This window comes from Lagenorhynchus albirostris, chromosome 5 (assembly GCF_949774975.1).
Source record: "Lagenorhynchus albirostris chromosome 5, mLagAlb1.1, whole genome shotgun sequence".
Classification (NCBI taxonomy): Eukaryota; Metazoa; Chordata; class Mammalia; order Artiodactyla; family Delphinidae; genus Lagenorhynchus; species Lagenorhynchus albirostris.
In genome coordinates, this window is record NC_083099.1 from 112,071,528 (window position 1) to 112,083,654 (window position 12,127).

The window sequence follows — 12,127 nt, forward strand, 5'->3', positions numbered from 1 at the left end:
ACTGATCAGTCCTAGTCAGAAAAGAAGAAATGCAACTACTGATTATTCCAAATAGTTCATTATTCACATAAAATTTGCTCTGAGTGACATAAGTAAGGATATTTCCATATATATATAAATGAGAAAATAATTGAATGTCATTCATTGAGATAAAAAGTTATTGATGGTCACGACGGAGTGGGCTCTCACGTGGAGGTGGGGAAGTTTGGCTTTCGGGAATGATCACTAAGACTCACAAAGGAGACCTGGGCTTTGGGTTCCCAGAGAAAAAGAAGAAGAAAAGGAAGGTAGTTAAAGAACCAGAGACTCAATACTCTGTTTTAAACAGTGACAATTATTTTGCGGAGGTTTGTCCCACAAGAGCCACATCACCCTCGAAGAATATGGTCCAAGAGCAGGCACCCGAAATGCCTCTAATGAAGAAAAAGGAGTCACAGCACTGTCTGCGAGGAACTCCTAGAATCTGAGACCATGTTACGTGCCAAACGGATTGAGCCATCGCCCAGCCCCACAAAGCAGGTACTTGGTCCATCTGAGTCCCTCGGTAGGGAAAAGAAGAAGAAGAGAAAGTCCGTGTTCCCTGGCTCAAGGGTGAAGACCTCCGCGGACCACAGGCAGGGCGAGGAGGTGACCAGAGTTGGCAAGAAGCTCAAAAAACACAAGAAGGAGAAGAAGGCACAGGAAGCTACAGCCGTCTTAGCCAGGGACCCTTGGTTCTGTGAGGCCAGGGACGCTTTGTACACTTGCTCAGTTGGGAAAGGTGGCGTCCCTGAGCAGGCAGTCTTGGGACAGAAATGGAAGCAGTGGAGCCCCAGGGAACACAACATGAGGATGAAGAAGAAAAAGAAAATCCATCAGGAGGGAGATATCCCCCTAGGGCACCCTGAGCTCTCCAGGTCTGTGGAGAACAGCCGTAGGAAAGGAAGTAAAAAGAAGTCAGTAAAAGTAGAAGCTCCAGAATACATCCCAATAGGAGATGACCCCAAGGCCCCTGTGAAGAAGAAAATGGAGTCCAAGAAAAAGGCAGAGCAGGCAGACACTGAGTTGCCAGCTCTGAAGAGGAAGAAGAAGAGGCAGGAGAACCTTGGGAGGAGGAACCCGACACGGACTTGGAGGTAGTGTTGGAAAAGAAGGGCAACATGGACGAGGTGCACATAGACCAGGTGAGGCGAAAGGCCTTGCAAGAAGAGATCGATCGTGAGTCGGGAGGATGGAAGCTTCTGACACCAGGAAGCAGACAGGAACTCAGTTTGGCCAATGGGATACTGCTGGCTTTGAAAATGAGGAACAGAAACTGAAATTTCTCAAACTCATGGGTGGCTTTAAAAATCTGTCCCCTTCATTCAGTCAACCCCCTAACATGGTTGGCAGGCCCAACATGGCCCTCAGCAAGAAGGTGGCTGACACCCTGCAGCAGAATCTGCAGAAGGACTACAACTGGGCCATGAGCTGGAAGTACAAGCAGAGGGCCGGCCACGGCTTCTCCACGGCTCTGGACAAAATCTTTTATATTGATGCATCCGGGTCAATCAAGTTTGAAGATTAAACTCTCCTGTCTTGTCCCCCCAAACGGCCAACATTGCTTTTATTGTTCTGTTACGCAGATGAAAGCCATAGGACAGTTGTCTCGAATTGAATTCCTGCAGAGATAAAGGACAACTATGTTGATGTGCTTGGACAAAGTGGGGTGAGGGCAGCGCGTTTCAGGAACCAGGAGAACATGTGAGTGGCTGAAACCTACTGTTTTCTGTGTGAAGCTTCTGTCCCTGTTGAAGACAGTGAGTATCAATAGCAATAGCTCACGCTTGTCTAGTGCTTACTGTGTGCCAGGCACGTATGTGTCTCCCTTGCATTAATGTATTTAATCTTCATGATTCTGATTCTGCCTCACCATGGGTCAGAGGTGAGGCAGGTCTGCCTGGGCCCTGACCAACAAGCATCGGCCAGGTCTAGAGTCTTACAAGTCTGTGTTAGCAGTGATTCAGGTGGGCCACTTCCCTCAGAAGGTGAACTTGGCCTTTCACGGATTCAACCTTGAGATGCATAACGGAAGAGGCCTACAAGGTAAGATTCTGCATTTGAGTTAGCTCTTCAGGGCACATCTCCTTCCAACAGGGGAATAAATCTTTCCCAGTCTTGATCCACACTACAGGAACTTGCCCAGTGTAAAAGGAATCAACCACTTCTTCTCTAATCATTTTTATCTTGCTGAGAGATCACACTACAGTTTGGGCTTGCTCGGCTGTCAGGAAGGATTGTGCTCAGCCATCTACTGGGTGCTTCCGGAGAGTGGCTGAGTGATTGTCCCTGATCTATCACCACAGTGATAGCTCTCATTAGGGTGTGGTGGTCAGGCCTTTCCCCTCTTTGTTCTGTATCTTCAGTCTCTGTGATAGGATTTGAATTTCTAGCTCAGTATGGCTGAATGAGTTCCACTTGGCTTGGGAAGGTTATTAAAGTCTGTTCCTGAAGCAGGGTCTAAGCAGAGAAGGCTGGGCAGCCAAGACAGCAAGATGCCAAGTGTCCTCAGATTGAACTTAGCCTTGTCTCGGCTGCTGTCATAGGTGCAGACCACTGTTGCTCTAGTGACAGCTCCTGCCCTGCAGTTAGCTGGGCCTCTGTCCTTTTGTAAATTAAACAATATTGTCTTGAGTCACCTATCCCCCTTTTTCCCCATGTCCTGGGCCCTCCTCAGGCTGTCTGCAAGTTTTTGTGGTGTGATTTCCCATGTTGTTCTTCATTTGTTGACTCCGTGTAGCACACAGCCTGTCTCCACTGGAACAAGGCAGTTTTTGGACTTTTATTCAGAATCTGGGAGAGATGAGTGGGAGGTCTGGTATTTAAGCACAGCCAAGGTCTTAGTTGAATACATAACAACCCTGTTCTCGAACTTGTCGGCTGTTTCTCCCTTGGGGGTTGCTCACTGACTGACCCCCCTCCTATGGCAAGGTCCTTCCCTCCTTATAATGCCTTTATCCAGCTGTTCCCCAGAGCTTGTGATTCTTAACCACTTTATTCCTTGGGGTGATTCCTGCTGTTTTGCCTTAGCCCACTAGGCCCCTCCGTGAGGCCACCTTTCTGTAACTAGACTGGCCAATCAAAAGTGTTTGCCAGATAGACACAGTTCTCTCCTTAAAAATTGTGTGTTCAGCTCTGCAAACTTAGAACTGTTCAGGTTTGTGGTTGGAATAATGCCCCCATGCCCCGCCCCCCCATCCAAGTCATAATCATTGGAACCTGTTAATATGTTGTGATACAAAACAAAAGGGAGTTTAAGGTAGCAGATGGAATTGTTTGCTAATCAGTTGACCTTAATATGATTAGACTGGGCCTACCCAGATAATCCAGGATTAGAAGTAGAAGAGGGAGACAGAAGAGTCAAGAGACTTGCAAGAAACACTCAACAAGCTGTCACTAGTTTGAAGATGAAGGAACCACAAGCCAAGGAATGCAGGTGGCCTCTAGAAGCTGGAAAAGGCAAGAAAACTGATTCTCCCCTAGAGCCTCTAGAAGGAATACAGCCCAGCTGACACCTTCATTTTGAAGGTAAGCCCACTGGACTTCAGACCAGGAGACCTGTAAGATGGTAAAATTGTGAATTTTTAAGCCACTAAGTTTGTAGTAATTTAAAGTGTAATAGAAAATTAATACAGGCCTCATGCAGAAGTTTTTCTCACTTTCACCTTATTTCCTAAAATTTTTTGATTTTATTTCTGTTGTTTCTCCATCATCCTTCATGTAGTAGTAGCAGACTTCATCTCATGTAGGCCATGGTCTTCAGAGACTGGCTAATTGATTTAGTAACAGGCTGAGGAAACCAAACAAGAACATAGAAAATCTAAGCTTCCACCTGGGCCAGGTAACATATGGTTCAGAAGCTGCTTTGATGTAACGGATACCTGACTGAACGTGAAAGTCCAAGTCCAGGTTAATGGAAGAACATTAGGAATTCACTGACTCAGGCTTGGTCACTGATGCTCTCTGATATGTACAGCCTCAAAGTAGATGACTTAAAAGTGCATAATTTGTAAATTTGCCAATTGATTTTCATTTGAATAGTATCATATAGTAAAAGTGGTATAGGAAATAATTTTAATGAAAATAATTTTGTGAAATAAAGGCCACTTGAGAATATTTGAGCAGTACCAAAAAAAAATTATTGGTGATGAAATTATAGGGGTTTAATTTTGTTCAGAGTACAAAAATCATTTGAACTATTATATTAATTTTAGAACTGGATATAACACTCAGATTATCTATTAGTGTTTCTCAAATCAAGGGATGTTTCCTTCCAAAGAGCATTTAAAATAAATAAGAGGGGACACTTTTGGTTGTCACATGACTTGTGGGTTGGATTGACATTAAGCATCCAGATGACATTGTCTGCTGAAAGCCTGCAGTGTTCAGGAAGATACCTTGAAACTAAGAATCAACCTACCTCAAATGCCAACTGAAAAACCACAAATTTAGAAAGCAGGAAATCAACAATATAAACAAATTAGTGGTAGAAACAGGATTGAAATTGTCTGCAAACTCTATCTCTGAATATAGTAAGAACTATATATAAGGATATCATTACTTTTGAGGATGATTTTATATTTCCATTCCATTCATCACACAGATATTAAAATTTATAGTTAGCTATAGGTGCCAGAAGTTCCACATTCTTCAGATCTCCTTGCTTTTGTCCCTTCCTGATGGTGGTCTTCCCATGTGCTCCTCCTCCAAGTGAGAGGAGAGTCTTTGTCATGCAACTCCTTCTGTCATAATCTATTATTGTTTTGCTAGAGCCCCATTGGTGGTAAAGTATGGAGGCTGTGCCTTGGGGTCTCTGACCTTCACAAATGTTTCTCCAGTGGTATAGCTTTGTTTCCCCCACTCCATTCCCTGGTTGCAGAGTTTCTAGTCTATTTCCTTGAACACCTGACCCATGTTAGTAGTGTCTTTTTCTTCCCTCAGGTGAGACAGGAAGGTTGGAAGAAGCTAGACACAGAGGAATTCCCTTTTCCAGCAGACAGAACCTCTGGCTGTGACTTTGGTCCTGAAAAATAGGCTTTCTTTCATAGAGAAGGCTCTAAGTGTGTTTCACAAGGCTTATCATTTGCCTTCCCTGCTAGAGCCAAGAAAGGATCTTTCTCATATTCTTACCATAGGAACCTGATGGGGATCCTGGAAGTATTTTGATGCTCCTCTGTATTCAGCATTTCATGAAAATTACCATTTGTGTGTTCCTATCAGTTTATGCCTTCAATGAATTCTTCTTTGGGTAACCTGATCTCAGTTCCTATATAATTCTTGATGTGCCTGTCTCTCCAGATTTTAGAGTAGCTGTTTGCCCAGTAATATCATTGTTTTGATGAGTCCAAGAAAAGTCATTTCTTTTCAGTTTTCTTGTTGTAAGGCCAGGAGTGATAACTTCTAAACTCTTTACTTCTGTGGCTTTACTTGTCAAGAATGCAACCATAAAGCTGGAGTCTTTTCCTTTAACCTTTCTAAATTTCTGTCTTCTTTCCAGAAAGAACCAATAATTGCAATTCTGACATACCTCAATTACTTATGAAAATTTTTGTCACTTTCTAAAAAGGAATACAGTGAGAGAGAGGGGGTATGAAAAAAAAAGAACAAAAAAACTAGTCCAATTGTTTGGGAAAATCATCATAAAAGAACTGTCAAACAAGTAATTGCTGAAAATTTTAAATATGAAGAGACCAAAAAAACAAACAAAAGGTCAATATTAATTACCCTTAATCTAATTATATATAGCTATGGGCTAAATTATGTTTCCTTAAAATACATATGTTGAAGCCCTAATCACAGCGTGACCATATCTGGATTTACAAGAAGAGGAAGAGAGATCTCTTTCTCTCTCTCCACCATGTGAGAACATCACAAAAAGACAACCTTCTGAATATTGTTACAACTGAACTCATTGTTTGCCTTGGTTACAGTCTCACCACTGGGTTGGCAAATGTAAGATAGAGTAGAATATTTCTTCAAAGACTTTAAAAATGAGGTGAATACTGAAATGCTAACCCTTGAAAGGCTGGTAGAAACTTGAAGCTTAAATGTAACCAGGCCAACTTTCTGCTAAACCAAAAATACCATTGTCTTCTACAGGATTTAAATGAGAAATGAATTTCATAACATAATATTTAAAATACTGTATTAAAATACAATATTAAAAACACAATACAAGACACAATATAAAACTGGCATGAGGATGAGGAAAAATATCAATTTATATGGGAAAAGATAACCTATAGATGCCAAAACAGAGATGACATAGATGTTAGGATTATCTGTCACAGATTTTAAGCACCTATTTTTTTAAATGTTCCCACAAGAATGAGTAAATTCTTTTGAGTGAATGGAGAGTTAGAAGTCTAGCAAAAGTAGAAAATATAGAGAACAAAATGGAAATTTTAGAACTTTAAAATACAATAACCATCTTTTTTAAAAAAGAAATCAAACTCCTGGAGTGATCACTAATAGAATGAAAATGACAGAGAAGATAGCCACTGAACTTAAAGGTAAATCAACAGAAATAATACAATTGAATTGCAGGAAGATAAAAAAGTGAAATACAAGAGTAAACAGTCTTAGGGATCGTGGGGCAGCAGAAAAAGGTCTACAATTAATATTGTTGGAGTTGCAGAGACAGAAGAGAAGGAATGTGGTCCTATAAAAATATTTGAAGAAATAATGTCTGATAACATCCCAAATATGGTGAAAGACATAAACTTACATGCCAAAGACTCTCAGTGAAACCCAAGCAAGATAAGTCCCAAATAATGCACTTTCAAGCATAACATAATTAAACTCTTAAAACTAAAACAAAAAAAGAAAGAAAAAAAGAAGAAAGAAAGAAAGAAAGAAAGAAAGAAAGAAAGAAAGAAAGAAAAAGAAAGAAAGAAAGAAAGAAAGAAAGAAAGAAAGAAAGAAAGAAAGAAAGAAAGAAAGAAAGAAAGAAAGAAAGAAAGAGAAAGAAAGAAAGAAAAATATATTTGAGAACAGTTGGTAAAATAAAAAATGACTGGGTTCTTATAAGAAAGCATGGAGGCCAAAAGGAAGTATAAGACTGTTTATAAAGTGCTGAAAGAAGTGTGAACCCATAATTCTATATCCAATGAAAATATCCTTCAGGAAAGAAGGGTAAGTTAAGTTCTTCTCAGATGGAGGAAAACTAAGAGTAGTTATTGTCAGTATATCAGGTCTATAAGAATTGCTAAAGGAAGGTTTCCATACAGAAGGGAATTATATAAGAAGAAAACTTAGAACATAAAGAATAAAGAATAGCACCAGAAGTATCATATCAAGTTAAGTATAATAAATAACTTTTCTGCTCTTGAGTTATTTAAACTCTGTATGACTATTACAATCATAATCTAATAGAATTTTCAATAGATAGATAGATATAGATATGGAAATAGATTGTGATATAATATATGAGACAACTATAACACCAGTGGGAAGGCAATGGAACCTTCATAATTGTATGATTACTACTTGATGTGGTAAAATATCAATTGTAAGTAAAATGTGAAATGTTATATATGTCGTAATATCTATAGCAACACCTAAAATATAAAAACTAAGAAGTAGACTAAAAAGATAACAGATGAATTAAAATGGAATAATAAAAAATGTTTAAATGACTCAAAAGAAGTGTAGAAAGGAAAAGTAGAGAATATATATTATATATATCTGAAGCAACCAGAAAATAATGAAATGATAGAATAAATCGAAACATATTAAAATTATATTGAATTTAATGACTTAAATTCAGCAATTAAATAAAAGAAACTGTTATATTGATAAGTGATCCAAATATATGTATTATACAGGAAACTCATTTCAAATATAGCGATATATGTAGGTTAAAGTAAAAAGATAGTAAAGATTCAACCATGTTAATGCTAATCAAACAAAAGCAGTGACTATATCTATATTAATAATAAGTGACTTAATAAAGTAGGTAAGAGAATAGAAAATTAATAAGAATACAAAGAAACATTAGAGGGATAAAAGGGACAATTCACTAAGAAGATATAATGGTACAAAATATGTAGATAGCTAATAAAAGAGCTTCAAAATATAAGATGGAAAAACTCACAGAACTGAAAGGACAAATAGAAAAACCCATAATTATAGATGGAGACAACACTCCTTCTTTAGTAATACACAGAAATAGCAGACAGAATAATCAGCAAGAATACAAAACATAACACCATCAACCAATGGGATATGATATATATAGAACACTTCATCTTACAATAGCAAAACGCCCTTTACTTTCAATTGTGTGTAGAATAGTCATCAAGATAAACCATGTTTTTCATCATAATCCAAACTCAAAATTTTTTTTAAAACTTGGAATCATACAATGACATTCTCTGACCATAATGGAATTAACAGAAAGGTAATGGGAAAATCTCCAAACATTTTGGAAAGAAACAAGAAAGTTCTAAATAATTCATAGATCATTGTGGAGAATTAGTAAATATTTTGAGCTGAACAAAATTAAAACTATAACATCAAAATTTATGGTATGCAGCTAAAACAATGTTTAAGGGAAAATTTCTATGATTAAGTGCTTATATTAGAAAAGAAGAAAGGTCTCAAACCAATAATAATCTTAGCTTCCTCCTTACAAAACTAGTAAAGAAGAACAAAATAAATCTAAGTATGCGGAATGAAGGAAATAATGAAGATGGGAGTAGAAATAAAATTGAAAAAAGGAAAACAATAGAGAAAATCAAGGACACCTAAAGCTGGTTCTTTGGAAAAAAAAAAAGTTGGGTGAACATCCAACAAAACTGGAAAAATAAGACACAAATTAGCAATATGAGACATGAAAAATGTGCTACTACAGACTGAAGACATCAAAATTATGTAGAGGAAATGAACTAATTCTTAAAAAAAACAAAAGAACACAAATAATCACAACTAAAGATGAAATGAAAAACCAGAACAGCTCTATATCTAGAAATGAGCTGAATTTGTCACTTATAATCTTCCTCAATAGCCTGCCAAAGAATTTTCCAGGAGGGCTATACCACTTAGTCTCATTGATTCTGGGTACAATGTATAATCATGCTCCTCCCCCAAGAGTAGTTGCTTTTCAAATGTGTTTGCTTCCTTTTCTTTTTTTGTAAACTTTTTTTTAATTGAATAAAAGATTCTTTAAATTCTATAGTGCTTTACAATTTTCAGAAGTGTTTCCTTTTCTTTTTTGTCTTCCTCCTGATTGAACTCTTCAGCTATCTGCATGAAGTTTTCACCAGTGCCCTAATGGCAGTAGCCCTTGTTAACATTTCCCCGCACCTTCAGGCTTCTGCTCTGTAGTGTAGACTGGAAGAAAATTCCTGGTGGAGCTTTGCACCCCTCGAGAGCTGCTGCTCTCCTTTACAAGTCTGCACCACAGTGAAGATTACTGACCTCTTTCCAAGTCTTTCCATGTCTTTAGTGTTTGTGGAGAAAGCTGTCAAGAAGTTAATGAATTCTCCCAATTATTGCAACATCAGAGGTTTCATCCTCTTCTACCTACTCACACTCAAGTCTTCACCCCGTGTCAGATTTTCTAGCTCAGCTCTTACAGGCTCTGTCTCTCTGTCTCTCTCTCCCTGTCTCTCTCTCTCTCTCTCTGCAGACACCATCTCTCTTTACATTTTGGGCCAGTTGTTTACTCTGTAAATGCAGATTCCCAAGGGGTTAAAAACATTGAAAAAGTTAGTCCAACTCTTTCTTTCCGTGTGTGAAAGACCCTGCTTCCATAATTCTATATCCTGGGGTGAAAATCTGAGAGTGAACCTCTTTCTTTTATTAGCATATTTTGTAGATCTTTTACCTGTGAGCACAAATCTTCTTCATTTTGCTGTACTATAGAGTATTTCTTAATATGGATTTAGAGCATATCATGTAACCAATTCCTAATCTATGGTCACAAATTTTAAGTTTTTAAGTCAAACGTTGCTTCTATAGAAGTCTCTAAGATATAGCTGTGTGATTATTTCAATAGGATAAATATATGAACTCGAAGTGGTGGTACAAACAATCTGAGTTATCTTTCTAAAGCACAAGTCTAATCATACATCTCCCACATTAGAGTCCTCTGATTTTTTTCTCCTTAGGTAAATCGAAATACCTTTATCATTTCCTTCAACCTACTTCTAGCATTTCAATCTCCTATTCTACCTACAGTTTTACCCCTTCAGGGATATAAAATTATGCAAGGTTTTTTTTTTTTTCTGACAGCAAGAACTCTTAAACCTATGATGTAATATAATTTTTATCCTACAGAGATTCCCTCATAGAAATTTGATTCTGCATCATGCTTATTGTATTTATTGTGAATAGACATAAGAAACAACTAGATGAAAAATCTAAGTCTAATATGTTGTGATACTGCTATTAAAGGATGTCTGTTAGGTTGTTCAAAAAAATGTACATAATGAATTTCTCTTTACATTTAGAGCCAGTAAAAGTGTGTTTTCCCTTTCTTTATGAATTTATTTACTTCCTTTTATTAGATAATGGGAACATTATAACAACTGTTCTGTTTCTGTTTTGATTTACTGGAAACTTTAGTCAAATTTTGTGTTCCAAGTTAGAATGCAAGCCTAATTTTTTTTTTTTAGAGTAAGAAATTGGTCTATAACTTTTTTTTTTTATTGGAGTATAGATGCCTTACAATGTTGTGTTAGTTTCTGCTGTACAGCAAAGTGAATCAGCCACACGTATATATTTATCCACTCTTCCTTGAATTCCCTTCCCATTTAGGTCAACACAGAGCAATTGAGTAGAGTTCCATGTGCTATACAGTCTGTATGTATGTATGTCAATCCCAGTCTCCCAATTCATCCCACCCTCGCTTCCCCCCTTAATATCTGTACATTTGTTCGCTACGTCTGTGTCTCTATTTCTGCTTTGCAAATAAGTTCATCTATACCATTTTTCTAGATTCCACATATATGCATTAATATACGCTATTTGTTTTTCTCTGACCAATTATAATATTCAAGGTACTATGCTAATTATAGCACATATAAGAGGGAAAAAGATTGTTCTTGTGCTGCTTACTTACAGTAATTTTGGGGAAAAATTGGCTAAAAATTTCAAACAATGGAATATAACATAATGCAAAGAGTTCATGAAAATGGATTACTATCACCTGGAGGAGGTTTTAAAAATGTTAAGAGTTTCCACGCTTCATAGTATATAAATTAAGGAGAAGTTAGATTTAGGAATAAGAAACATGAAGATGTGAGTACCTGCAAGGCATGTTAGAAGAACAGTGAGAAAGCTTTTCATCTTATAAATAGAAAATTTAATAAAATGTACTTTGGTTTTGGATAAAATTGATAGAAATTATCGGTCATATAAAACTTTAAGACCAAGATTTTATAAAGTCAAATGTGAATTATCAGAGCACTGAACTAAAAATGATCAGTAAAGCAATGTAGAACATTTCTATTCCAATGATTATAAAAGACTTGGGAAAAAGGACAAAATATGGATAAAAGAACTCACTTTAAATGTATAAGATTCTGGACTTCCCTGGTGGCGCAGTGGTTAAGAATCTGTCTGCCAATACAGGGGACACAGTTCTGAGCCCTGGTCCAGGAAGATCCCACACGCCACAGAGCAACTAAGCCCTTGCGCCACAACTATTGAGCCTGTGCTCTAGAGCCCGCGAGCCACAACTACTGAAGCCTGCGCGCCTAGAGCCCATGTTCCGCGACAAGAGAAGCGACCGCAATGAGAAGCCCGCGCACTGCAATGAAAAGTAGCCCCCGCTCACCTCAACTAGAGAAACCCTGCACACAGCAACGAAGAACCAGCGTAGCCAAAAATAAATAAATAAATACATACATACATAAATAAATTTATTTTTAAAAAAGGAAATGAGAGTTTAAAAAACTGCATAAGATTCTGATTCTTATCTTTTTTTTTTTTTTTTTTTTTTTTTTATGCTGTACGCGGGCCTCTCACCGTTGTGGCCTTACCTGTTGCGGAGCACAGGCTCCGGACGCGCAGGCTCAGCGGCCATGGCTCACGGGCCCAGCCGCTCCACGGCATGTAGGGATCTTCCCGGACCGGGGCACGAACCTGTGTCCCCGGCATCGGC

At 37.9% G+C, this 12,127-nt stretch overlaps 1 pseudogene; it reads left to right on the forward strand.

Annotated features, from left to right (window-relative positions):
* The first annotated feature begins 218 nt into the window (after positions 1 to 218).
* Positions 219 to 1,546, forward strand: LOC132520664 (lysine-rich nucleolar protein 1-like; annotated as a pseudogene).
* The last annotated feature ends 10,581 nt before the right edge of the window (positions 1,547 to 12,127 follow it).